Source organism: Bos grunniens, chromosome 19, assembly GCF_055505025.1.
Source record: "Bos grunniens cultivar Pamir isolate PY7600 chromosome 19, Bosgru_T2T1.0, whole genome shotgun sequence".
Lineage (NCBI taxonomy): Eukaryota > Metazoa > Chordata > Mammalia > Artiodactyla > Bovidae > Bos > Bos grunniens.
In genome coordinates, this window is record NC_141183.1 from 62,584,852 (window position 1) to 62,611,510 (window position 26,659).

The following is a 26,659-nucleotide window of genomic DNA, read 5'->3' on the forward strand; positions in this document are numbered from 1 at the left end:
AATGGAAGAAGGTGGCAACGCTGGATGTCTGAGCTAGTCGATTCCAGTCTTGACTCTGCTCTTTCCCATGGATAACCACAGTCTTAGCAGATCTGAGTTAGAAAGGGATGGGGAATATCCTTCATTGAGTACCAAGTATAGATATCTAGTTCAGGGACATCATTATAGGCATGTATCACCATCATAAACCTAACTGTGAAAAGTCAGTCTTAACAGTCACGTCTTATGAAAGTTAGCCACGTTTAGTTGTATCATTTGAAGCTGGAAGCTAGATTGATATCGTCTCCCAACATGTATTTACACACAAATCACACAAAACATACATGCACAATTCATATTTGGCATTCATGAGGCTCTAAGGTTTTAGGACAACTTGGGGGATGGACAACCAAAAGTGAGAGATCGTGGATTTCCTTGCACTAAGATATATAAGCTGGGAATTTTTTTTTTTTTTTTTTAATGATCAGCTGGGGAAAATAGAGGTATGATGATATAATACTATGAATTTATGAAAGCTTTTTATTCATTTATTTATATTTTTATGTTTGTATACATAAAATACAGACATCTTTATGCATATATAAATATATTTACATATGTAAATATATATATGCACATTTATAACATAGTTAATACTGTATGTGTCATTTTATTTTGCAACTTTCTTTCATTCTGTTTTTTCTTTTCCTTTTAGCCAAAAGCATAAGATAGGTACCTTTTTTAAAGTCACATCATGTATGTCTATTCTTCCTTTTCAGCAACTGTGAATGTATTCCACAGTATTCAATGTGTTCCTATTAATGAACCTTTAGAATACATCTGCTTTATTAATACAAAAATATTTCTTCTAACATTTTGCATTTGAGCAAGCATCCCAACAGAGCCAAGAAGTCACAAACTTGTAATTGTGATGGATTCTGCTGAATTGTTCTTCCCTCACCTGTTTATCAGAACTGTGTAAGAGGTTCCTTTTGGCCTTTAGCCTTGCCAGCCTGGATATTATCAGTTTTAAAATTTTTGGCTAATCTGGTATGTAAAAAATGCTCTCATTGTTGACTGAATTTGCCTTTTCTTGATTGCTAGTGAGGTTCATCACCTTTTCATGTTTATTTGCTTTTTGTATTTTCAGTGACTTGTCTATTCTTATACCTTGCTCTATTTTTCTAAAGCCTCTCATATTGATTGTTTATCAGTTTGTTATACATTATGAATATTAACCATTTTTCTGTTTTAGATGTTGCTTTTTTTTTTCTATTTCATCAACTTTTTAAAAAATATATTTTTAGTAACCTTTGCTGGCATACAGAAACTTCCACTTTTAAGATACAGAATCTGTAATTCTTTTCCTTTGTGGTTTCTGGTTTCGTCCTGGCTTGGAAAGCCTTCTTTAGCATAAGAGCATTATTCTATTAATTTAGTCATTGTGTTTTTTTGTTTCTTTGTGTTTTTTTTTGTTTGTTTGTTTGTTTTGTTTTGTTTTTTTACACCTCAGAATTAGTCTATTTCATGGTGAAGTAATCTGCCTAACATTTTCCAGTTACTTAGTTTATTGAATGAATTATGCATCACCACTAATTTGAAATGCAACTAAGTTTCTCTATGTAGGTGGATCTATGTACTATGTACTGTGTACTATGCTTTCTCTTTTAGTTTCTCTCTTCATCTATTCATTCACCAATGTCACAGGGTTAATTGTTGCTGTCTTATCATTTGATATGTTTTCACCTCTAACTTCTAAAAAAATCTTGCTTCTACATAGGTATTTTACCTACTTATTTATTTTTTATTACCTAAACCTACCGGATATGTCAAGAAGGGCTTTCTATAGGAGTTTGACAGTCCAATTTTCTGCAGAAATGTGGCAGTCAATTTCAGATAACCAGGAGTACCACAGTAAGAAAGTTTTTTGACCTAAAATATGATATATTAATAGAAAATTACAATAAAACCAACTGATCAGAAGTCAAATGCCATTGAAAAGATAATTTGTTATTCACAGTTCTCAAGGGAAGTGGGCATGCCACATAATAGGGAGCCACATTGGGGAGCACCAAGGTCTATCAGGAACTTAGAAAACACATAAGTTATGAGTTTTGAGTTAAGTTTTATTGGGGCAAATGGAAGACTTCAGTCTGGGAGACAGCACCTCAGATACCTCTGAGAAATTGATCCAAAGAGGCAGGAGGGAATGCCAGTATATGTGATTTAGGTGAAGAGGAAATACATGCAATCAAGCACATATTTTAAAGAAAGCTTCTGCAAGTCTTGTGAAGCTTTTACTAGTCATGAGGCATAGTCGGCACCATGGAGGATTTTAGTGCTTTTCTAGATATGAGGAAATATAAGAATTGGGCTCATAAAATCAGTTTCTGATAATATCTAACTATCTTAAGACCTGTTCTGCCAGTTTTTCCCTGAGCACAGAGTGTCTCATTTCTTCTCCACCCTAAACTCCTTTCTGTGGGGTGGGGGGCAGAGGGAGTGGGACATTGAAAATCAGCAACTGCAACAGCACATGATTTAATCCTTGTAGAGGTAGATGGCAAGCTCCCATGGTAAACGCCAATTTGTAGTTGACAAGGAGGCCAATAGGAAGGAGGGAATTGTGAGCAAAAGCCCTTATTATGGTTTCCAGGAAAAAACTAGGGAGTCAGGATAAAACTGAAGTTGGGCTAGTTTGAATAAATCAGTAGGCTCTTGGGCATAACGGTTATTCCTAGTTGTCTGCTATCTGGCCATGGGTGATTAGAGCAGATGGATAGTGACCCTGATTGTGAGAGTCTAATAAGAGAGGTAGTAGAGATATAAACTCTGGAGTAGTTGAGTTGCATATGAAAAGCACACTCACAGGCAAGGTGTTTACTACCTAGGAATTGATTAAGCCTGGAAGATCAACAAGGGCCCAGATATCGAAGTATCAGAATACAAAATATAAACAACATAGTTAGTGCCCATTACTCAAGGAGTGCCAACCTCAGTGAATTTCATTCCTGTACATGTTTCACTGCCTTTCTATTTTAAAAGAATTAATCTCTCTAATATGAAGTTTGGGAGATTCACTGTATTCCATTCCTGCTGGTCATACTTGATGTCCATGTGGAATTCCTCTAGGATTGTGCCGGAAGCAATTGGCTCTCCTCTATGCAGGGACATTTTCTTTGGTCTCCTTTAGGCCTCCTCGTTCTCTAGTCTTTACTTCCTGCTGAACCTATCTTATTTGTTTTTTATTATTCAGAAATTCCTCAAGGTTTCTGTTCATTACAATATTCCAGAGTTTTAATGGATTTAATTCTTTGCTTTATACCCCTTTGTTCATTTTAATAATATTACGATATTGGGATAAGTAAAGATGTGCTCTTGAACATGCGTGATCTTATACAGGGATCCCACCATAAGTTTAGTCAAATGGAAGAGGGAAGGGGTGAAATCGATGTGTTAGGAAGATAGTATTGGCAGAAGTAAGAAAGATGAATAGAGGGAAAGGAGAATGAAGATCATTTAGAAGTTGCACTTGTGCAACTATTTGTAATATTTGAGTTCATAATGATTCCAATTCTAATGGTCTATCCTGAAAAAAAAAAAGCAGAGCTACAATTAAGAATATATATAAAAACAATATTCCTCATAGCATGAAGTTAAAAACTGAATGAGATTCTCACTCAGGCAGAATGTTTGTCAGTGAATGAACAAATTTGAAAAACATTTATTGGGCCCATCAGATCAGATCAGATCAGTCACTCAGTCGTGTCCGACTCTTTGCGACCCCATGAATCGCAGCACGCCAGGCCTCCCTGTCCATCACCAACTCCTGGAGTTCACTCACATTCACGTCCATCGAGTCAGTGATGCCATCCAGCCATCTCATCCTCTGCCATCCCCTTCTACTCTTGCCCCCAATCCCTCCCAGCATCAGAGTCTTTTCAAATGAGTCAACTCTTCGCATGACATGGACAAAGTACTGGAGTTTCAGCTTTAGCATCATTCCTTCCAAAGAAATCCCAGGGCTGATCTGCTTCAGAATGGACTAGTTGGATCTCCTTGCAGTCCAAGGGACTCTCAAGAGTCTTCTCCAACACCACAGTTCAAAAGCATCAATTCTTCGGCGCTCAGCCTTCTTCACAGTCCAACTCTCACATCCATACATGGCCACAGGAAAAACCATAGCCTTGACTAGATGAACCTTTGTTGGCAAAGTAATGTCTCTGCTTTTGAATATGCTATCTAGGTTGGTCATAACTTTCCTTTCAAGCAGTAAGCGTCTTTTAATTTCATGGCTGAAATCACCATCTGCAGTGATTTTGGAGCCCAGAAAAATAAAGTCTGACACTGTCTCTCCACTGTTTCCCCATCTATTTTCCATGAAGTGATGGGACTGGATGCCATGATCTTCGTTTTCTGAATGTTGAGCTTTAAGCCAACTTTTTCACTCTCCACTTTCACTTTCATCAAGAGGCTTTTTAGTTCCTCTTCACTTTCTGCCATAAGGGTGGTGTCATCTGCATATCTGAGGTTATTGATATTTCTCCCGGCAATCTTGATTCCAGCTTGTGTTTCTTCCAGTCCAGCGTTTCTCATGATGTACTCTGCATATAAGTTAAATAAACAGGGTGACAATTGGGTCCATATCATGCACTAAAACCCTGGTAAAAGCAGAAGTTCCTTAACTCATGCAATGATCTTGTTGGATAATCAAAGAAATCTTTGAATTATAGAAGATATCGGATCAAAGACTTTTGTAAATAGAAGCCCAACTCACACTAAATCTGAAGCCTTACCCTGAATCTATGGCTTTTAAATCTCAGTGGCATTAGGTCTTGGAAACATAATTTTCAAATTTCTGCAGATAATTCTGATGTACCATCAACTTTGGGAACCACTGTGTTTTTACACCTCATTACCTCTCTGCATTCTTGGGAAATGGACAAGTACTGGACAGTAAATGTGAAAAGTTTAGCTGACTAATTAAAGACCTTCACAACAGACAATGACTTATATGAGGCAGGTTTTTAAATGACCCAATATCATTGTCATTCAAAACAATGTATTTATAGCATCACAGTTAATGCTGTCTTGAACCCTGGATGATGTATCACCACATCTGAGGGATAGGTGTCCAATGAGATATGTGCTTGCTTCAGTCTGACTCTATGACAGCATTCTATTCTCAGGGTACCTTGAAGAAGCTGAAGTAGTTCTGCTAAGTCATTACAGAGAATGAAAGCTGTGATTTTATAAATAGAAGAATCACTATGCAGTATATGGTCAAGAAAAAGTAAATAGTTATAATAATAGGAGTCATTTACTGAGCACACTTACTGAACTTCCTTGGTGGCTCAGATGGTAAAGCATATGTCTACAATGTGGGAGACCCAGGTTCGATCCCTGGGTTGGGAAGATCCCCTAGAGAAGGAAATGGCAGCCCACTCCAGTACTATTGCCTGGAAAACCCCATGGATGGAGGATGGGATTGCAGAGTTGGACACGACTGAGCGACTACACACACACACACACACACACACACACACACATACATTGAGCACTTATTTTGAGCCAAGGACTGTGCTTAAGTGCATTAACCACATATATTTCATAAATGCTTACAATGAACCCATAAGAATTGGTTTTAGTCAAGCTAGGCTGGATATGATGAGTAGAAAACAATCCCAAAATAGCAGTGACGAATGATTCCTGTGTTAGGAAGATCCCCTGGAAAAGGGAAAGGCTACCCACTCCAGTATTCTGGCCTGAAGAATTCCATGGACTGTATAGTCCATGGGTTTGCAAAGAATCGGACATGACTGAGTAACTTTCACTTCACAATGACAAAGGTTAGTTTCTTGCTAATACTTCATGTTCACTTGAAGTTTGGCAGGGGACTCTTCCATGTCATTCTCACTCAAAGGCACTGGCTGATGAAGTCCTCACTATTTGGAATGTAACAGGTTGCCTAAACTTAAAGAAGGGAAGACAGAGAAGAGTGCATTAACTATTCTTTGTGCCCACCTTGAAGAGATCCTCCCCATTTCTACCTTTTGGTTAAGGCAATTAACATAGACAAATGCAACTTAATGGGAGCAGGAAATGAAATTTTCTCAAGTGCTAAGAATCGCAGGAATGGAAATATTTGTGAGCTGTACTAATATCTGCCATAGTATTGTATTGTCATTTTTATTTTAAAATGAAGGAAGAACCCAACTACTAGAACAGTTAAAATTTCAGAAACCTGCTAATACCAAGTGCTGACAAAGATGTGGAGCAATTAGAACTTTTATCCATTCCTGGTAGAAATGCAAAATGGTGCAGAAAAATAACCTTCAAAAAATATTATAGTTTCTTTTACAGTTAAACATATGCTTACCATATTGACCAGAAATCATTTTTATGAGATTTTACCCTAGAGCTTTGTTTTCCAACTGGAGGTGATATTGCCCCAAGAAGCATCTGCCAATGTAAAGATATATATATATATATATATATATATATATATATATATATATATATATTAATTTAGCCTGTCACACGAGGTAAATGGGCACTACTAATATCTACTAGGTAAATCCAGCTGCTAAATATCTGCAATGAGCAGGTCACTTCTTATATTTAACCTCTTAATAAAAGCCTCTTAAATTATCCCACTTAAAAATACACTTACTTATTAATAGTATGGTGGTTGAAAATTTCTGCACTAAAGAAATAAAAACTTATATTCACATAAAAAGCTGTAAATGAGTGCTTATCAGAGCATTATCCATAATAATGGAAAACAACCTAATGTCCTTCAGTGGATAAATGGATAAACAAACTGCTACATCCATAAAATGGAATGCTACTTGGAAATAAAAATAAATGAACTGCTGACTCTTTCAACAACATGGACATCTCAAATATGTTCTACTAAGCAGAAGAAACCAGTATCAGAAAGTTGCTTATTGTATTTCATTTATATGACATTATGGAAAAGACAAGACTATAAGGATAGAGAGCAATAGTGCCAAGGTAAAAACTGGCTGACACTAAGCAGGTGAGTGTCAGTACGAAGGGGCTATATGAGAAAAGTATTGGAGATGATGAAATTGTTAATGTATCTGTATTGATGGTGGGTACACAAATTCATACATGTGCTAAAATTCAGTGTACTTTATACACCCCCCAAAATGGAGTTTTATTGTTCATAAATTACTTTTCAAATGGAAAACATCAATGCACAATACTGGATGCTTGGGGCTGGTGAACTGGGACGACCCAGAGGGGTGGTATGGGGATGGAGGAGGGAGGAGGGTTCAGGATGGGGAACACATGTATACCTGTGGTGGATTCATTTTGATGTTTGGCAAAACTAATACAATATTGTAAAGTTTTTTTTTTTTTTTTTAAAAGGAAGTTGTGGTACAGATACACAATGGAATAATACTCATCTATGAAAAGGAACATAAATTTGAGTCAGTTCTAATGAGGTGGATGAAACTGGAGCCTTTTATACAGAGTGAAGTAAGTCACAAAGAGAAACACCAATACTGTATATTAATGCATATATATGGAATTTAAAAAGACAGTAACAATGGTCTTAAATGCAAGGCAGCAAAAGAGACACAGATGTAAAGAACAGACTTTTGGACTCTGTGGGAGAAGGCGAGGGCGGGATTATTTGAAAGAATAGCACTGAAACATGTATATTACCATATGTAAAACAGATAACCAGTGCAAGTTTGATGCATGAGGCAGGGCACTCAAAGCTGGCGCTCTAGGACAGCTCAGAGGGATGAGGTGGGGAGAGAGATGGGAGGGGGTTCAGGATGGGGGGACACATGTGCACCTGTGGCTAACTCATGTTGATGTATGGCAAAAACCATCACAATACTGTAAAGTAATTATCCTCCAATTAAAATAAATTATTTAATTAAAAAAAAACATTTTGAAAAGTAAAAAACATGAAGCAAGACACAGAGATTTGTCTGTGGCATAAACCTTGAGGTGATGGTGTTGTTCAGTCACTGAGTCATGTCTGACTCCTTGTGACCCCACAGACTGAAGCATATCAGACTCCCCTGTCTTTCAGTTCAGTTCAGTTCAGGCGCTCAGTTGTGTCCGACTCGTTGCGACCCCATGAATCGCAGCATGCCAGGCCTCCCTGTCCATCACCAACTCCCGGAGTTCACTCACACTCATGTTCATCGAGTCAGTGATGCCATCCAGCCATCTCATCCTCTGTTGTCCCCTTCTCCTCCTGCCCCCAATGCTTCCCAGCATCAGAGTCTTTTCCAATGAGTCAACTCTTCGCATGAGGTGGCCAAAGTACTGGAGTTTCAGCTTTAGCAGAATTCCTTCCAAACAAATCCCAGGGCTGATCTCCTTCAAAATGGACTGGTTGGATCTCCTTGCAGTCCAAGGGACTCTAAAGAGTCTTCTCCAACACCACAGTTCAAAAGCATCAATTCTTCGGTGCTCAGCCTTCTTTACAGTCCGTCTCTCACATCCATACATGACAATAGCCTTGATTAGATGGTCCTTTGTTGGCAAAGTAATGTCTCTGCTTTTGAATATGCTATCTAGGTTGGTCATAACTTTCATTCCAAGGAGTAAGTGTCTTTTAATTTCATGGCTGCAGTCACCATCTGCAGTGATTTGGGAGCCCCAAAAAATAAAGTCTGACACTGTTTCCACTGTTTCCCCATCTATTTCCCATGAAGTGATGGGACCAGATGCCATGATCTTTGTTTTCTGAATGTTGAGCTATAAGCCAACTTTTTCACTCTCCACTTTCATCTTCATCAAGAGGCTTTTGAGTTCCTCTTCACTTTCTGCCATAAGGGTGGTGTCATCTGCATATCTGAGGTTATTGATATTTCTCCCGGCAATCTTGATTCCAGCTTGTGCTTCTTCCAGTCCAGCGTTTCTCATGATGTACTCAGCATTTAACTTAAATAAGCAGGGTGACAATATACAGCCTTGACATACTCCTTTTCCTATTTGGAACCAGTCTGTTCTTCCATGTCCAGTTCTAACTGTTGTTTCCTGGCCTGCATACAGATTTCTCAAGAGGCAGGTCAGGTGCTCTGGTATTCCCATCTCTTTCAGAATTTTCCATAGTTTATTGTGATCCACACATTCAAAGGCTTTGGCGTAGTCAATAAAGCAGAAATAGATGTTTTTCTGGAACTCTCTTGATTTTTCCATGATCCAGCAGATGTTGGCAATTTGATCTCTGGTTCCTCTGCCTTTTCTAAAACCAGCTTGAACATCTGGAAGTTCACGATTCATGTATTGCTGAAGCCTGGCTTGGAGAATTTTGAGCATTACTTTACTAGCGTATGAGATGAGTGCAATTGTGCAGTAGTTTGAGCACTGTTTGGCATTGCCTTTCTTTGGGATTGGAATGAAAACTGACCTTTTCCAGTCCTGTGGCCACTGCTGAGTTTTCCAAATTTGCTGGCATAATGAGTGCAGCATTTTCACAGCATCATCTTTCAGGAGTTGAAATAGCTTAGCTGGAATTTCATCACCTCCACTAGCTTTGTTCATAGTGATGCTTTCGAAGGCCCACTTGGCTTCACATTCCAGGATGTCTGGCTCTAGGTGAGTGATCACATAATTGTGATTATCTGGGTCGTGAAGATCTTTTTTGTACAGTTCTTCTCTGTATTCTTGCCACCTCTTCTTAATATCATCTGCTTCTGTTAGGTCCATACCATTTCTGTCCTTTATCGAGCCCATCTTTGCATGAAAGGTTCCCTTGGTATCTCTAATTTTCTTGAAGAGATCTCGAGTCTTTCCCATCCTGTTGTTTTCCTCTATTTCTTTCCATTGATCACTGAGGAAGGCTTTCTTATGTCTTCTTGCTATTCTTTGGAACTCTGCATTCAGATGCTTATATCTTTCCTTTTCTCCTTTGCTTTTTGCTTCTCTTCTTCTCACAGCTATTTGTAAGGCCTCCCTAGACAGCCATTTTCTTTTATGCATTTATTTCCCATGGGGATGGTCTTGATCCCTGTCTCATGTACAATGCCATTAACATCATTCCATAGTTCATCAGGCACTGTATCTATCAGATCTAGGCCCTTAAATCTATTTCTCACTTCCACTGTATAATCATAAGAGACTTGATTTAGGTCATACCTGAATGTAAAGCTTTCTCAGATTCAATTCCATTGAATCAGTGATGCTGTCTAACCATTTCATCCTTTGTCGCCCCTTCTCCTTCTTCCATCAATCTTCCCAGCATCAGGGTCTTTTCCAGTGAGTCAGCTTTTGCTTCAGGTGGCCAAAGTATTGGAGTTTCAGCTTCAGCATCAGGCCTTCCAGTGAATATTCAGGGTTGATTTCCTTTAGGATTGACTAGTTTAATCTCTTTGCCATCCAAGGGACTCTCAAGACTCACTTCTAGCACCACAATTTGAGAACATCAATTCTTCAGTGCTCAGCTTTCCTTGTGGTCCGACTCACACATCCATACATGACTACTGGGAAAACTAGCTTTGACTAGACAGACTTTTGTTGGAAAAGTGATGTCTCTACTTTTTAATATGCTGTCTAGGTTTATCAAAGTTTTCCTTGCAAGGAGCAAGTCTCTTTTAATTTCATGGGTGCATTCATCATCCACAGATATTTCAGAACCCAAGAAATTAAAATGTATAAACTGCTTCAGTTTATCCCCTTCTATTTTCCATGGGCTGTTGGGGCTGGATGTCGTGATCTTTGTTTTTTGAATGCTTAGTTATAAGCCAACTTTTTCATTCCCCTCTTTCTCCCTCATCAAGAGGTTCTTTAACTCCTCTTTATTTTGCCTTTAGAGTGGTATCATCTGGATATCTGAGGTTGTTGATATGTTTCCTGGCCAACTTGATTCCACCTTGTGATTCATCTAGCCCATCATTTTGCATGAGGTTCTCTGAATATAAGTTTAATAAGCATGGTGACAATACACAGCTTTGTCGTGTTCCTTTCCCAATTTTGAACCAGTCTTTTGTTCTATGTCTGCTTCTTACTGTTGCTTCCTGACCTTCATACAGGTTTCTCAGGAGAAACGTGTAAGTTTCTGGTATTCTAGAAACAAAACAGTAAGGTTTTCTGGTATTCCCACCTCTTTCAGAATTTTCCATAGTTGATTACGGTCTACATAGTCAAAGACTTTAATATAGTCAATCTAGCAGAAGTAGATGTTCTCTGGAAATCCCTTCCTTTCTTCATGACATAGTGAGTGTTGGCAATTTGATCTTGGGTTCCTCTGCCTTTTCTAAATCCACCTTATACATCTAGAAGTTCTTGGTTCATGTACTGCTGAAGCCCAGCTTGAGGGACTTTGAGAATAACCTTACTGGTGTGTGAAATGAGCATAATTGTACAATAGTTTGAACATTCTTTGGCATTGCCTTTGAACATTCTTTGGCATCGCCATTCTTTGGAATTGTAGTGAAAACACCTTTCCTAGTCCTGTGGTCACTGCTGAGTTTTCCAAATTTGGTGATATATTAAGTAGAACACTTTAACATCATCACCCTTTAGGATTTGAAATAGGTCAGCTGGAATTTCATCACCACTCCACTACTAGCTTGCTTTGTAGTAATGCTTCCTAAGGCCCACTTGACTTTGCACTCCAGGATGTCTGACTCTAGGGGAGTGGCCACACCATCGTGGTTATCCTGGTCACTTAGAGGTTTTTTGAATAGTTCTTCTGTGCTTTCATGTCATCTCTTCTTAATCTCTTCTGCCTCTGATAGGTCCTTACTATTTCTGTCCTTTATCATGCCCTTCCTTGCATGAAATATTTCCTTGCTATCTCCAGTTTTCTTGAAGAGATCTCTAGTCTTTCTCATTCTTTTATTTTCCTCTACTTCTTTGCATTGATCACTGAAAGACCTTCTCATCTCTCCTTGCTATTCTTTGGAACTCTGCATTCAGTTTGGGTATATTTTTCCCTTTATCCTTTGCTTTTCACTTCTATTCTTTTCTCAGCTATTTGTAAAGTCTCCTCAGACAACCACTTTGCCTTCCTTCATTTCTTTTTATTTTGAATGATTTTGGTCATGGCCTCCTGTACAGTTTTATGAACCTCTGTACATAGTTTTTCATCCACTCGGTCTACCAGATCTAATCCCTTGACTCTATTCATCATCTCCATATAATAAATAAATAATAAAATCAATAATAAATTAATAATAAAAATTATAAATAAATAATAAAATAAGGGATTTGATTTAGGTCATACTTAAATGGCCTGGTGATTTTCCCTATTTTTTTCATTTTAAGTCTGAATTTTGCAATAAGGAACTCATGATTTGAATTACAGTCAGCTCCCATTCTTGTTTTTGCTGACTATATAGAGCCTTCTCCATTTTTGGCTGCAAAACATATAATCCGTCTGATTTGGTATTTATCATTTGTTGACATTAATGTGTAGAGTTGTCTCTTCTGTTTTTGGAAAAAGGTATTTTCTATGACCAGTGTGTTCTCTTGACAAAACTCTGTTAACCTTTGTCTCACCACTTCATTTTGTATTCTAAGGCCAAACTTGCCTGTTTCTCCAGGTATCTCTTGACTTCCTACTTTTACCTTCCAATCCTCTAGGATGAAAAGGACATCCTTTTTTTGTTTTTTGGTGTAGTTCTAGAAGGTCTTCATAGAAAGGGTCAACTTCAACTTCTTAGGCATCAGTGGTTGGGGCATATACTTGGATTACTGTAATGTTAAATGGTTTGCTTTGGAAACTAACCAAGATCATTCTGTTGCTTTTGAGATTGCACCCAAATACTGCATTTTGGACTCTTCTGTTTACTATGAGGACTACTCCATTTAATCTAAAGGATTCTTAGCCACAATAGTAGATATAATGGTCATCTGAATTATTATAAATTTATCAATTTTCTTCCATTTTAGTTCACTGAATTCTAACTTATTGATGTTCATTCTTGCCATCTCCTGCTTGACCATGTTTTTTACCTTGATTCATGGACCTGACATTCCAGGTTCCTATGCAATATTATTCTGTATAGTGTCAGACTTTACTTTCACCACCAGACATATCCACAACTGTATATCATTTCCGTTTTGGCCCAGCTGCTTCATTTTTTCTGGAACTATTCATATCTGCCCTCCACTCTTTCCCAATAGCATATTGGACACTTTCTGACCTGGGGAGCTCATCTTACACTGCCATATCTTTTTGCCTTTTCATACTGTTCATGGGCTTCTCATGGTAAGAATACTGAAGTGGTTTGCCATCAATTCCTCCAGTGGGCTACATTTTGTCAGAACTCTTCAATATGGCCCATCTATCTTGGGTAGCCTTGCATGGCATGGTCATAGTTTCGTTGAGTTACATAAACCCTTTAGCCATGACAAGGTTATGATCCATAAATGGGAGTGGTTAAGTAAGCAGTAGAATGTAGATCCATTCAGCATTCTTCTCTATTACATGAAGTTGTCTCACAAGGACAGTGAACTATGAACAGAGCTTAAATGACTTTTAGGATCAAAGATATTTGTTGTTCGATTGTATTTACTGTTGTGAGTATCAAGTTTATTCATAGTAAATTGTATACTTTTGTAGTAATACCATGGCTCTGTCTAAAATCCAGACACAGATTAAAACGACGCTCCTTATTCTATCGCTCACCCAACTCATACAGGATGCCCAAGGGTAAGTGTGGAGACATGCCTACAAGGGAGTGATCCAGTTCAAGATGCAGTATCCTTAGGTATAGTAGATAGGCTGTAGGACTGATAGAAGCACCAAGCTTCATGTTTTAGTGTTATTTCAACTCACATCTACATTTTATTTGTCAGGCCTTTGGTTTGTATTATAATACTCTTACAACTTTTAGCTCTAATAGTGAACAGTTGCCTGAGGTGCTGTAAACAAAGCAAGGAAGAGCTGAATGACAATGTTTTCAGCATATTTTACTTTTGGAGCAAGGTTAATGTAATACACCTTGCTAATAATGAGGTGATATTCAAGAACCCAGCTCTCTGTCTCATTTGACTTTTTTGGTGCATGCAATCAGAGGCTATTCTAATCAACTCTGTTAACCTCCTGATATTTTGATTGTTGAAACAAGTATTATTGCTTAGGAAATAACTTGGAAATGACTTGAGTAAAAGAACACAGAAAGGAAAATGGATTTTTGGATATTTGAAAATAAGTACTTCTAGAGTAGGTGCTAAGGTGGCAGTTTTAAAATGGAATTAGTAAATAAATGTTGGGGTTCGATGCTACCTCCACTAGGACTAATAATAAATGAACACAAAACTGAATCTTGGAGTTCAAATAAAACCTTTCCAAGCAATTCCATCTTCTCTCAGTTTATACAAGGAATGGCCTTATCTTCCAAGTTCAGCAGCTACTGTGTTATTCTGTCCATGAAAGCCACAGTCCTGTAAAATTGTTTAACATCCTTTGAGTATTTACATATATGAAAACAGACTTAGAAAAGTGTTCTGGCTTTTCAGGAATGAATATACCTTTCTCTCACAGTATGCTCAGAAAAATCATAAAACAAAGTATTTTAATTGCAAGCCATTGTGAGCTGGGTCTTTTTCTTCCACAGAGAAAGGAGGGTTGATGAATATGAAAAGAAAATAAAAAAGAGATTCACATTTACTAAGTATTTCAGGCCAGACACAATACTAGATGTTTTAGATTCACTGTACTATGTTCCTGTAAATTCTTCCCCAAACCATGTGTATTAGTCATGGTGCAGTTGCAGAACACAAACAACTGCTTGGTCACTTGAAGTTGTTTAACACAACTTGAAACATCCCTAGAAGGGCTGGAGGAGGACTATAGGCTGGGGTTTCAGGAACAACATTGTGAACACCAGGGGAGATGCTCCTGCTGCACAGACAGAAAGAATGGAATCAGAGGTCCACTGCATCCAGCACAATTGCCTCTCAACACCCCCACCCCCCACAGCCAATCATGAACACTGGAACTCTGCTTCAGAAAAGCCCAGTGTCTCCACAACCATACTTAACAACATGAGCCAAGAAATGAAAAATTGGCCCTGCCTTGCATCTGCCTTCCAAGTCCTACACAGGTGCATCTTAGTGGTAGAATATAATTCACATCTGAATGCTAGCTGCAGGAATGTCTGGTAAGTATAATTTTTGCCTTTTAGCCTCTGCAATACTGAGAGCAGAATGATTTGGAGTTCCTGCTACCTAACTCACTACATGCTGTGAAGTATCAGTGCTACTAGATGAAGAAAAAGATCAGAGAAGTTAGATAATTTTAACAAGATACAGCTCCAGAAAGAATGAAGATGGTGAGGCCAAAATAGATAAAATGCCCAGTGGTGACTGTGTCTAGTGGTGAAGATTAACTCTGATGCTGTGAAGAATGATATTGCATAGGAAGCTTGAATGTTAGGTTCGTGAAACCAGGTAAATTGGAAGTGGTCAAACAGGAGATGGTAAAAATGAACATTAACATCAATAAATCATTGACACAATGGTATCAGTGAACTAAAATGGATGTAAATGGGCAAATTTAATTCAAATGAGTATTATATTTACTAATGTGGGTAAGAATCCCTTAGAATAAGTGGACTAGCCCTCAATGTCAGCAAAAGAGAATGAAATACAGTACTTGGATGCAACCTCAAAAATGACAGCATGATCTTGGTTAGATGTCTAGGCAAACCATTCAATATCACAGTAATCCAAGCCTATGCCCCAACCATTAATACAGAAGAAACTGAAGTTGAATGGTTCTATGAAGAGCAAGACCTTCTAGAACAAACACACACACACACACAAAGATGTCCTTTTCATCATAGGGGATTGGAATGCAAAGTAAGAAATCAAGAGATACTTGGAGTAACAGGCAAGTTTGACCTTGGATTACAAAATTAAGCAGGGTGAATGCCAACAGAGTTTTGCCAAGAGAACTCACTATTATAGCAAACACCTTCTTTCAAACATCTCTTCCAAAAGAAATACCCATCTGAATGCAGAGTTCTAAAGAATAGCAAGAAGAGATGAAAAAGCCTTCTTATGTGAGCAATGCAAGGGAATAGAGGAAAAGAACAGAATAGGAAACACTAGAGATATTTTTAAGAAAACTAGAGATTCCAAGGGAACATTTCATTAAAATATGGTCAAAATAAAGGACAGAAGCAGTGTGGACAGAAGCAGAAAATATTAAAAAGAGGTGGAAAGAATACACAGAAGAACTGTACAAAAAAGGTCTTAATAACCCTGATAATCACGATGGTGTGATCACTCATCTAGAGTCAGAAATCTTGAAGTATGAAGTCAAATGGACCTTAGGAAGCATTACTACAAATAAAGCTCATGGAGGTGATGAAATTCCAGCTAAACTATTTCAAATCCTAAAAGATGATGCTGATAAAGTGCTGAACTCAATATGCCAGCAAATTTGGAAAACTTAGCAATAGCCACAGGACTGCAAAAGTCAGTTTTAATTTCAATCTCAAAGAAGGGCATTGTGGAAGAATGTTCAAACTACCACAAAATTGCACTCATTTTATATGCTAGCAAAGATAATCCTCCAAATCCTTCAAACTAAGCTTCAACAGTCTGTGAACCAAGAACTTCCAGATGTACAAGCTGGATTTAGGAACAAGAGATCAATTGCCAACATCATTGCTCAGATATGCAGATGATACCACCCTTATGCCAGAAAGTGATGGCCAATACTTGGGCACCTGATAAAAAGAACTGACTGATTGGAAAAGACTCTGATGGTGGGAAAGATTGAAAGCAGGAGGAGAAGGGGATAACAGAAGATGAGTTGGTTGGATGACATCACTGACTCAATGGACATGAGTTTGAGCAAGCTCTGGGATTTGATGATGGACAGGGAAGCCTGGGGTGCTGCAATCCATGAGGTCACAAAGAGTCAGAGAGTACTGAATGACTGAACAACAACAGCAACAATATTTTACAAGCTGGGAAGCAGTAGTACTAACATTTGAACTTACATTAGTCTGTTACCAAAGTTATTTATTGGATGCTTATTCTATTCTATATGGGCTTCCCTCGTGGCTCAGATGGTAAAGAATCTGCCTGCAATGTAGGAGACCCAAGTTCAATCCCTGGTTCAGGAAGATCCCCTGGAGAAGGAAATAAAATCCCACTCCAGTATTCTTGCCTGGAGAATTCGATGGACAGAGGAATCTGGCTGGCTGCAGTCCATGGGGTCTCAAGGAGTTGGACACAACTGAGAGGCTGGCACTTTTGCTTTTACTTCATTCTATTCTATACATTATTCTGAGTGCCTTCACGTACCATCCTATTTAATCTTTATATCTCTGTTACATAAATATTAAGATCCCTATTTTTCAGATGAGAACGACACAGTACAGAGACAGATAAACAGACATAAATAAACTTCCATAAAGCACACAGTCAATTAGGAATAGAACTAGTATTCTTAGATGCTGTAGTTCAATGCTTCTACTCTTTCCACTGCAGCATGCATAGTCTTGACTAGTACAGTAGGCTTTTGACTAGCACCACTGTTCATATCCATTTACCAAGGAACTTCTTTGGACATCAACATTCCATTCATCATAGAATATGGAGATAATCCTCTGAAAGTCTGTGTGCTCATAGCTAACTGATGTGGAATATTTGGGGACTCTTAAAAAGCAAACTATTCAGTATGGTATGGTAAAAATTTAATAAATTACTCTCTGAAAATAAGGTTCAAAAGCTTGGAGCCTTTTGCAGTTTCCATACTATAAATACTCCCACTCTGATCAATTTGCAGTTACCAATATAATATTAACAAGCTCATAAAATTTCTGACTATTTAGTAGTTGGACCTGGCAAATCCAGAATGAGACAGATTCAGATAGCACCACAAATGGGCTTTATTATTCAGAACTCAGGATACCCTTGCAAGAAAACTTACATCCTTTTCTACATTTGAATTTCTGACATATATTGAGACATCTTAAATGCTGAAGATGTTCTGATAGATGGCAGATAGCAAGATAGCAAGGAGAGGCTAAGAGATCTCTGAGGAGAAAAATACTAAATTAAGCATGAGCCTATCAGGATGGACTTGATAATATCTGAGGGAACAATGATTAGGTGCTATTTTTTTTTTAATTTCTCTGGTTTAATTCTCTTGGTTTAACAAGCACTAGAAAGGAAATAAATGGATTTTTAAAGTTTTCAAGACACCTTTCTAAGGGAGTAAATAAGTGATGAAGCTGACAAAACTCTATGACTAAGGTTCCACATCACTGTTAGGACTAGCTTCTATCCTTTTTGCTAGAAGGAGGAGGAGGTAGTTCCATTCCAGAAACTCATGTGAGCACCAGCAATGCCACAGTGGTTCACAGAGAAGACTGAGTAGAACCACTGCCTTTCTCTTCTCCAGGTCTTTAACATGGTATTTCTTAGCTTTTTTTTTTTTTTTTTCTATTTCCTTACTGGCGAAAATTCTATCTCTCAGTCAAAGTTCAAATGCCATCTTGTAGAGTATACATTCTCGAAGTCTTTATAGTTGAAATTAGTCATTCTTTCCTTTGCTTATATTCTTTATTAAATGACATGTTTTGTTCTTACTGGCATTTTTATTATCTTCCTACATGTGATTTTTTGTAATAGTTGGTGAACTCTCTAATAGCAGGGCTGGTAGCTCATTTGTATCTGCAACTCTGCTTACATAAGCAAGTGCTCGCTAAGAATTCTGGCATTGCTAATAAAATGTGAATGCTGCTGCTGCTGCTAAGTCGCATCAGTCGTGTCCAACTCTGTGCGACCCCATAGACAGAAGCCCACCAGGCTCCTTTGTCCCTGGGATTCTCCAGGCAAGAACACTGGAGTGAGTTGCCATTTCCTTCTCCAATGCGTGAAAGTGAAAAGTGAAAGTGAAGTCGCTCAGTCATGTCTGACTCTTAGCGACCCCATGGACTGCAGCCTACGAGGCTTCTCCGTCCATGGGGTTGTCCAGGCAAGAGTACTGGAGTGAGATGCCATTGCCTTCTCCGATAGTGTGAATAGGAGCATCTAATGCTCCTTTCCAAACAACAATCTGGGATGAAGCTAAAGGGGAGGAAATTAAGGAGGGGAGGAAAGAAGGGAGAGAGGACAAGAGGATAGGAAAAAAAGAGGGAAGGATGTTTACCTCCCAACTCATTCATTATTTGGCTCAAAGTTGGGGGTACATTTTTCCCCATGATCTGAGATTAAAAACATGGTTTTAGAGGAAAGCAAAAAATCCATTTAGAACATCTTAGGGCTACCTACCTGATAAGCTTCTTTCATCATATGTGCAATGCCTCCTTGATAGAAAATGCTTCTATGATGCAAACACCTTCATCACTTTGTGTTTCTCTCAGTACATCAATAAGTGCTCATTATATAATATATGTGTGCTTACAGTATTTATAATATGTTGGATGTATATGGTTTGTTTCCCATGCCTGAAAGAACAGCTGATTTATTTCATAACTTTTATGGACTATTTTGGGCATCCCAGGTGGCATTGAACCCACCTGCCAATGCAGGAGACTTAAGAGATGTGTGTTTGATCCCTTGGTCAGGAAGATCCCCTGTAGGGAGGGCATGACAACCCACTCCAGTATTCTTGCCTGGAATCCCTTGAATAGAGGAGCCTGCTGAGCTATAGTCCACAGGGTCACAAAGAGTGGACACACTGAAACGAGTTAACATGCATGGACTATTTTATTATTCTCAACATCACATCCATTCTCTTTGCATGCATATTTTATAGCAGCTTGATGGATGTATTTGATTTGACCTAGTGTTTTAATGACTGGAGAAGGGCATAGCAAACCACTCTAGGTCTCTTGCCGAGAGAATCCCATGGACAGAGACTGGCAGGCTGCAGTCCATAGGGTTGCACAAAGTCAGACACAACTGAAGAGACTAAGCAGCAGCAGTGTTTTAATGACAGCATGGCTATAGGAAGAGCATATTAACTTACAAAAAGTAATTTATTCAAGTCACTTCAGAGTGTGATCTTGCCCTCGGATGATTGGTAAACTGCCAGCCCTTTCATGATGGGCAAAATAGCATAGCATGGACTATAAAGCTATGGCTTAAGAGAAGCTAGTGGTGATTCCTGAATCAGCAGGTCAATCTCTTGAAGAGACTGCTAATTGTATAAATATAGTCAGTCATTAACATAACTGTATCACTGGGTTCAATTCTAAGTGATTCTTTTCTTCTGAATTTCAACTTCCTTATAGAGATAGTGAAGGACAGAGCACAGTGATGGTAGGTAAGATCCTAGAATCCTAAAAGTTCATACACCAGTGGAATGGTCTAAATAAATGCTAATTAAAGGAGTGATATGGGTAGGAAGGTCTGAGGCTTCATTTTGGATAACACCTGAACTCTTCTTCACTCTCACTTTTGGGGAAACCACTCCTAAACTCCAAAGTTTTACATTCTTATTTTTTGGTGCCCTAGTTTTTAACTGGTTAAGGGGAATGACCTTGTACCCTAAGACAAAGCATATTTATTTGTAGTAGTATAACCACCCATCCTTCTCCCCATGGTGTTACCTCAGATTATCTTATCTGACGGACAACCCAGAGGGAAGGGGTGAGGAAGGAGGAGGGAGGGGGTTCAGGGTGGGAGGACATGTACACCCATGGCTGACTCATGTCGATGTATAGCAAAAGCCATCACAATATTGTAGAGTAACTATCCTCCAATTAAAATAAATAAATTAAAAGAAAAAAAAACATATTTGGTGTAATGATAGCCTTTGGAAGTTTGCCTGATTCCCAGAGGAACTTGTCTGTCTATGTTTGTGCTAGATTGCAGTATCTGAAACACATTAATTCATTCACTACATGTTTTAGCATTCTTTTTCAGTGGTCTAGTAGGTGCCAGACACTTGATAAGACATGTACTCTCTTTCTAAAACTTCTTTAACACCAGTGCATGTCAGACTCACCTGTGAGTGATTATAAAATATGGGAATCTCTAGAGAGAGGGCTCAAATGGGCACTAAACCTCAAGGGGCTTGCTTTATGAAGCTTCTGATCTTTCCAGAGATGCTAAATGGATTCTCATAGACATCTCTCTAAAGTGATAGGGGAGCCCAAACAGTGCAATGACAAACTTCATCTGAGGTAGTTGAGGCCAGTTTCCCAAAGATTTGACATCCAGACTCTTTCTCATCCCTTGATTTTTTTTTTTTTTTTCCTACTCTATCAGACAAACTCCTTTCACTCTTTTCCACATCCTGAGTCATAATAGTTGTCCAGGATCCTGAAACCTACCTTCTACATGGTCATCATATGAAATAATACCAAGGATCTGGAAAAGACACTCCTGTTTAAGTTCCAGGTGAGTTTTTCACTGTTTCCTTATAATCTCTTTTATTAACCAAACTTGAATGCTGTGTGGCTTATACAGTTTATAAGTATAAACTGAGGCCCAAAAAGATCATAAAGGGTTCATGGCAGGGCTTAGATCAGATTCCAGGCTTCCTGATCTTAAAGCACTTAGTCTTCCTATGACAGTGGGTTCCCTCTGATTTCCTTTCTTTGCCATCAAAGATTCTGCTTGTACATTTTAAGTGATTTGTGGTCATCAAAAGGGTATACATCAGAATTCATTGTTCAAGACTGAGATTTTACAGTTTAACTTCAATAGAGATGAACTTCTTAACCTTAAGATTGTATTAATTGTTTGTACCTGGCCTTAATTATTAATAGTAGCCTTATTATTAACTATTAATATTGACTAATTATTAATAGTTTTCCTTTTGTATAGAGTTTCTTTTTAACTTTTTTCACTATTGCATTTTAGGTTTAAAAACTAATGTATTAGAAGCATTAGCATCATTCTGTGTCACTATATTTTGAATGTCATTAGAGGGGTATAAGTCTTTTTATAAAGTAGTGTGCTCCTATTAAATGCGGTTAGAACAAATTAGACATTATTTGACTTTCAATTTTGTATATATGTATATATGTTTGTGTTTCTGTATGTATAATTTATTAAAAATTAAAGTCTTAGGCTTCATAGCTAACTTGTAATTTTCTTCCTATAAGATTTCTTTGAGAATGATCTTTAATGTCCAACATCAACCTTCTTGGGCAAGACCTGAGGAGGATGAGTGATTATATAAACACTGAGCTGTGTCCAACAGACCTGCTTATGAGTGTTGTTTGGGAGGGGGAGGGGTGTTTTAAGGTCAAACAGGAGATGCCAAGACACCAGGTGGTTAGACTGAGTGGTGCTGGGCCAGGAAAAAAGAAAAGGAAATAAATATTGTAGTTGGATATTAGAGATGCAGCTAAATCAAGGCCACAACCCTGTTGAATTTATTAAAAGGGAGGCTAGATGATCAGGAGGTATATCAACAAAAGTTAGACAAAGATTGGTTAGGGCTCATAGTGTGGAATAAGGTCAGTTTAGGGATAAATCTTATATCTTAGCCACTTTAGTGCCTTTTACTGGGGACTTGGCACCCTCATACTGGGTGGGGCAAGAGATAGCTGCTTTAGGTCATAAGCACCTTTTTAGAGAGTAGGTCATTTTCTTCCAGGAGCAGTACCACAATCATGCATTTGTAACTCACAACAGTAAAAATAATTTGAGCATTATGAGAAAAGGTAGAAAAGATCCTAATGCTTCATGTAAAAACCTTTAAATCCTCATTTCATTAAAAATTCCTCTCTGCAGCTAGTAGCAGAGAATACCATGATTCACCATCTGAGCAGATTAATGTATAATAAAAAAGAAAGAGAGAGAAAGAGCAGCAGATAATATGAATGTTTTCCCAGATGCAGCAGAAATCAAAAATAAAGTATCTTTCCATAACTTTTTTTTTTTTTTCACATCTCATCTTACACCTGTTTTATTTGAATCTTGATACAATTGTTTAAGGAAAACTCAAATTTATTTGTATTTAAAAGACTGAGTAATATAGAAACTGTGGGTCATTATCAAACACTTATGCATCCATCATTCACATTAAAAGGCTTTAAGAATATGGTGGAAATAATTAGGCAACCTTGGCATTTCACTTTTACATGTCCCATTCTGGGAAGATTTCCCCTACTATTTCCAGCTTGAGTTCACAGGGCAGAACCTCAGAATATGCACTGGTGAACCACAAATTGCCAGTTGCCTCTAAATCTGAATCTGATCAGTCACAAAAGTGCATCTCATTCATAGGCTGACTTTGCTTCAGTGGACCATTGAATGGTTGTCTTCCAGTAACTAGAGTTTCTGGTAAACTTATAGAACCAGATTTTTTTTTTTTTTTTTTTTTTTTTGAGCACCTGCAATATCAGAGACACAAGCTTTGCTTTACTTGCACTGTCTCTTTTAATCCTCACAATCACCTAAAGAAGTAAATACTATTAGCATTCCCACTTTATTGTAGAAGAGACAGAGACAGAATTTGAGGAACTTGTTACATGTCAGCAAATGAATACATATTAAAATTTACCTTAGAAGTCAGATATGTCTCCTTCTAAAGCCCATGCTCTTAACTATTACACTTTACAATCTCATTCAATAATTAGGTTAGGTTACTTGCTATTCAATTTGGGTACTTATAGATCCAGCCTTAATATTGGGAATCCCCTGTCCCTGCAAATCATACTTTTCACTCTCAATATGCCACAAATCATCATTCTCAGCAGCACAGAGGATCCTGCTGCAACTACAGTTGCTAATCAATTCTGTATCAATGCTTACTTACATTCTATGTAGACATGTGGACTCATTTCTTACCAAAATGGTCAGTAGTCTCAGTTTTACATGACTTTTTCCAGTAGCATAGGGAAGCCAAAGAAATGTCATCCTTATTGCCAACCAAATGGAAATAAATCATTGTGTCATATTCATCAGTTGGGGATTCCAGGTATTTCTGAGTTTTAACTTTTTAATCAAGGGGACTATTTGAGGAACTATGTGTCTTACCATTATTTTCAAATTTTCCCTTTAATTTTAATTTTTTTTTAATTTTTTAATTTTTCTACTAATAGTTCTATTAATAATTTAACTTGCATTAAAAATATTTTCAGTGTTTATTCATAGGATTTAAAAACCATTAAATGAGGCTACATTTCTACTAAAATTCAAAAAGTAAACATCATATGTCACATGACATATGATTATGTGACTATGTTAGAAGACATCCTGGGATGAATTTCATGCTCTCTGGCTGGCCCTCCTCAAGTTGGTTTGATACCGGCTGGAAAATAAATGAATCAAAAAAGACGTCTTCCTGTTACCTATAAAGGAAACTCTGATAGTCATAAAGTCCAGGGGGTATTCTGAGTGCCAGTCATATGATTTTCAGGGTGCAGAATGAGATAAGATTCTGATTCTGCTCTAGGTCCAGAGAAACCTGGTAGCTGGGGATATGCTAGAAATATGGTCCAATCTTAGAAAAAGCCAGATAAAGTGTATACAGGAGAGAACTACAGTAAAAATAAGCTGCCAGGAGGAAGAAGAATAGTTATGTGGAGAGGACATTACATGAACTCCAGTCTACCTTTAAGCAAGGCATGGAGACAGCATACTAATTTCAGAGCCCTCTCCCTGTAAGAGAAGTGCCTCAGGGGCCTAATCTAGTGGCTTACTGGGGCTTTCTTAGCTCAGATCTGGAAAGTGGGAGTTTTGTTCCTTTGATCTTTCATGACAATATGTGTCCAGGGGCACAGTCAATATGAGGGAAGCCAATAGCTCATTCACGCCAGCATTTTTACATCTGCCCTAGGCATTCTGTGAATGGTGCAAAGGGGCATGTAACCCCAACCTTACACATCATCATGTTTTTTTTTTTTTTCCTTAATTGATTAATTTATTTTTAATTGAAGGATAATTACTTTACAGTATAGTGTTGCTTTCTGCCATGCATCAGCGTGAATCAGTCATAGGTATATGTATGCCCCCTCCCTCTTGAAACTCCCTCTCACCTCCCACCCTATCCCATTCCTTTAGGTTGTCATAGAACACAAGTTTGAGCTCCCTGAGTCATAGAGCAAATTCTCACTGGCTATTTTACATATAATAGTGTATATGTTTTTGTGCTATTCATTCCATTTATCCCACCCTTTCCTTCCCCTCTCTGAGTCCACAAGTATGTTCTCTATATTTGTGTCTCCACTGATCCTCTGCAAATAGGTTCATCAGCATCATCTTTCTAGATTCCATATATGTGTGTTAAAATAGATTTTTTTTCTCTTTCTGACTTACTTTACTCTGTATAATAAACTCTAGCTTCACCCACCTCATTAGCACTGACTCAGATGGGTCCCTATAAAAAGAAAACCCCATTGTGGATTGGCCCCATGGTGGCCAGCAGCAGTGACGATGCTGTGGAGCCCTCCATTCCCCACAGCTCCTGGACTGCAGATGAGCCCCAGGGGTAGCCACCAACAGCAGAGAGGCCAAGGAGCCCTCTGCTCCTGGGAATCCTCCAGTATCAATTGACTCCAGGCAACAACTACAACAGGGCCTTTGCCCAGGCCCCCGGGTGGCACCTTGGCCAGCACCCGGTGGCCAGTGAAGCTTTGCAAACTCTAGAGTTCTAGCCAAGGCTCATGCATGTCCTATGGCTTGTGGGGCAGCTAAAGTGCATGTCCCTGATAGTCAGGGCCTGACAAAACATGATCCACTGGAGAATGGAATGGCAAACCACTTCAGTTTTCTTGAAAACTCCATGAAAAGTATAGAAAGACAAAAAGATATGACACTAAAAGAAGAGGCCTCTAGGTCAGTAGATATCCAGTATGCTACTGGGGAAGAGCAGAAAATAGCTACATAAAGAATGAAGAAGCTGAGCCAAAATGGAAAGGAAATCCAGTTGTGGGTGTATCTGGTGGTGAAAGTAAACTCCAATGTTGTAAAGAACAATATTCCATAGAAATCTGGAATGTTAGGTCCATGAATCAAGGTAAATTGCAAGTGGTCAAACAGGAGATGTTAAGAGTGAACCTTAATATTTTAGAAATCAGTGAGATAAAATGGATAGGAATGGGCAAATTTAATCCAAATGACCATTATATCTACTACTGTGGGCAAGAATCTCTTAGAAGAAATGGAGTAACCGTCATAGTCCAAGAAAGAGTTCAAAATGCAGTACTTAGGTGAAGTCTCAAAAATGAAAGAATGATCTCAGTTCGTTTCCAAGGCAAACCATTCAACATCACAGTAATCCAACTCTATGCCCCAACCACTAAAGCAGAAGAAGCTGAAGTTGAATGATTCTAGGAAAAGCTTCAAGACCATCTACAACTAACACCAAAAAAGATGTCCTTTTCATCATAAAGGACTGGAATGAAAAAGTAGAAAGTCAAGAGATACCTGAAGTAACAGGCAAGTTTGACCTTGGAGTAGAAAATTAAGCAGGGCAAAAGCTAACAGAGTTTTCCCAAGAGAATACACTGGTCATGGCAAAACCCTCTTCCAAAGTACAAGAGATGACTGTACGTGGAAACATCACCAGAAGATCAATCCTGAGAGCAGATTCATTATATTCTTGGCAGCTAAAGATGGAGGAGCTCTATACAGACAACAAAAACAAGACCTAGAGCTGACTGTGGCTCAGACCATCAGCTATTGGAAAATTCAGGCTCAAAGAAAGTAAGAAAAATAAAGAAAGTAAGGAAAACTAATAGTCCATTCATATATAACCTAAACCAAACCCCTTATAGTGGAGGTGAGGAATAGATTCAAGGGATTAGAT

At 38.2% G+C, this 26,659-nt stretch overlaps 1 protein-coding gene and 1 long non-coding RNA gene across 8 annotated transcripts in view; both read left to right on the forward strand.

The window, feature by feature from the left end:
- Nucleotides 1-26,659, forward strand: part of CA10 (carbonic anhydrase 10 (inactive)) — a 797,854-nt gene that overhangs the window by 380,702 nt on the left and 390,493 nt on the right. The window lies entirely within an intron of this gene.
- On the forward strand, nt 7,368-22,192 carry LOC147352808 (uncharacterized). The gene is made up of 2 exons (XR_015146963.1): nt 7,368-7,488; nt 21,163-22,192. It is a non-coding gene; the product is annotated as an uncharacterized LOC147352808 (long non-coding RNA).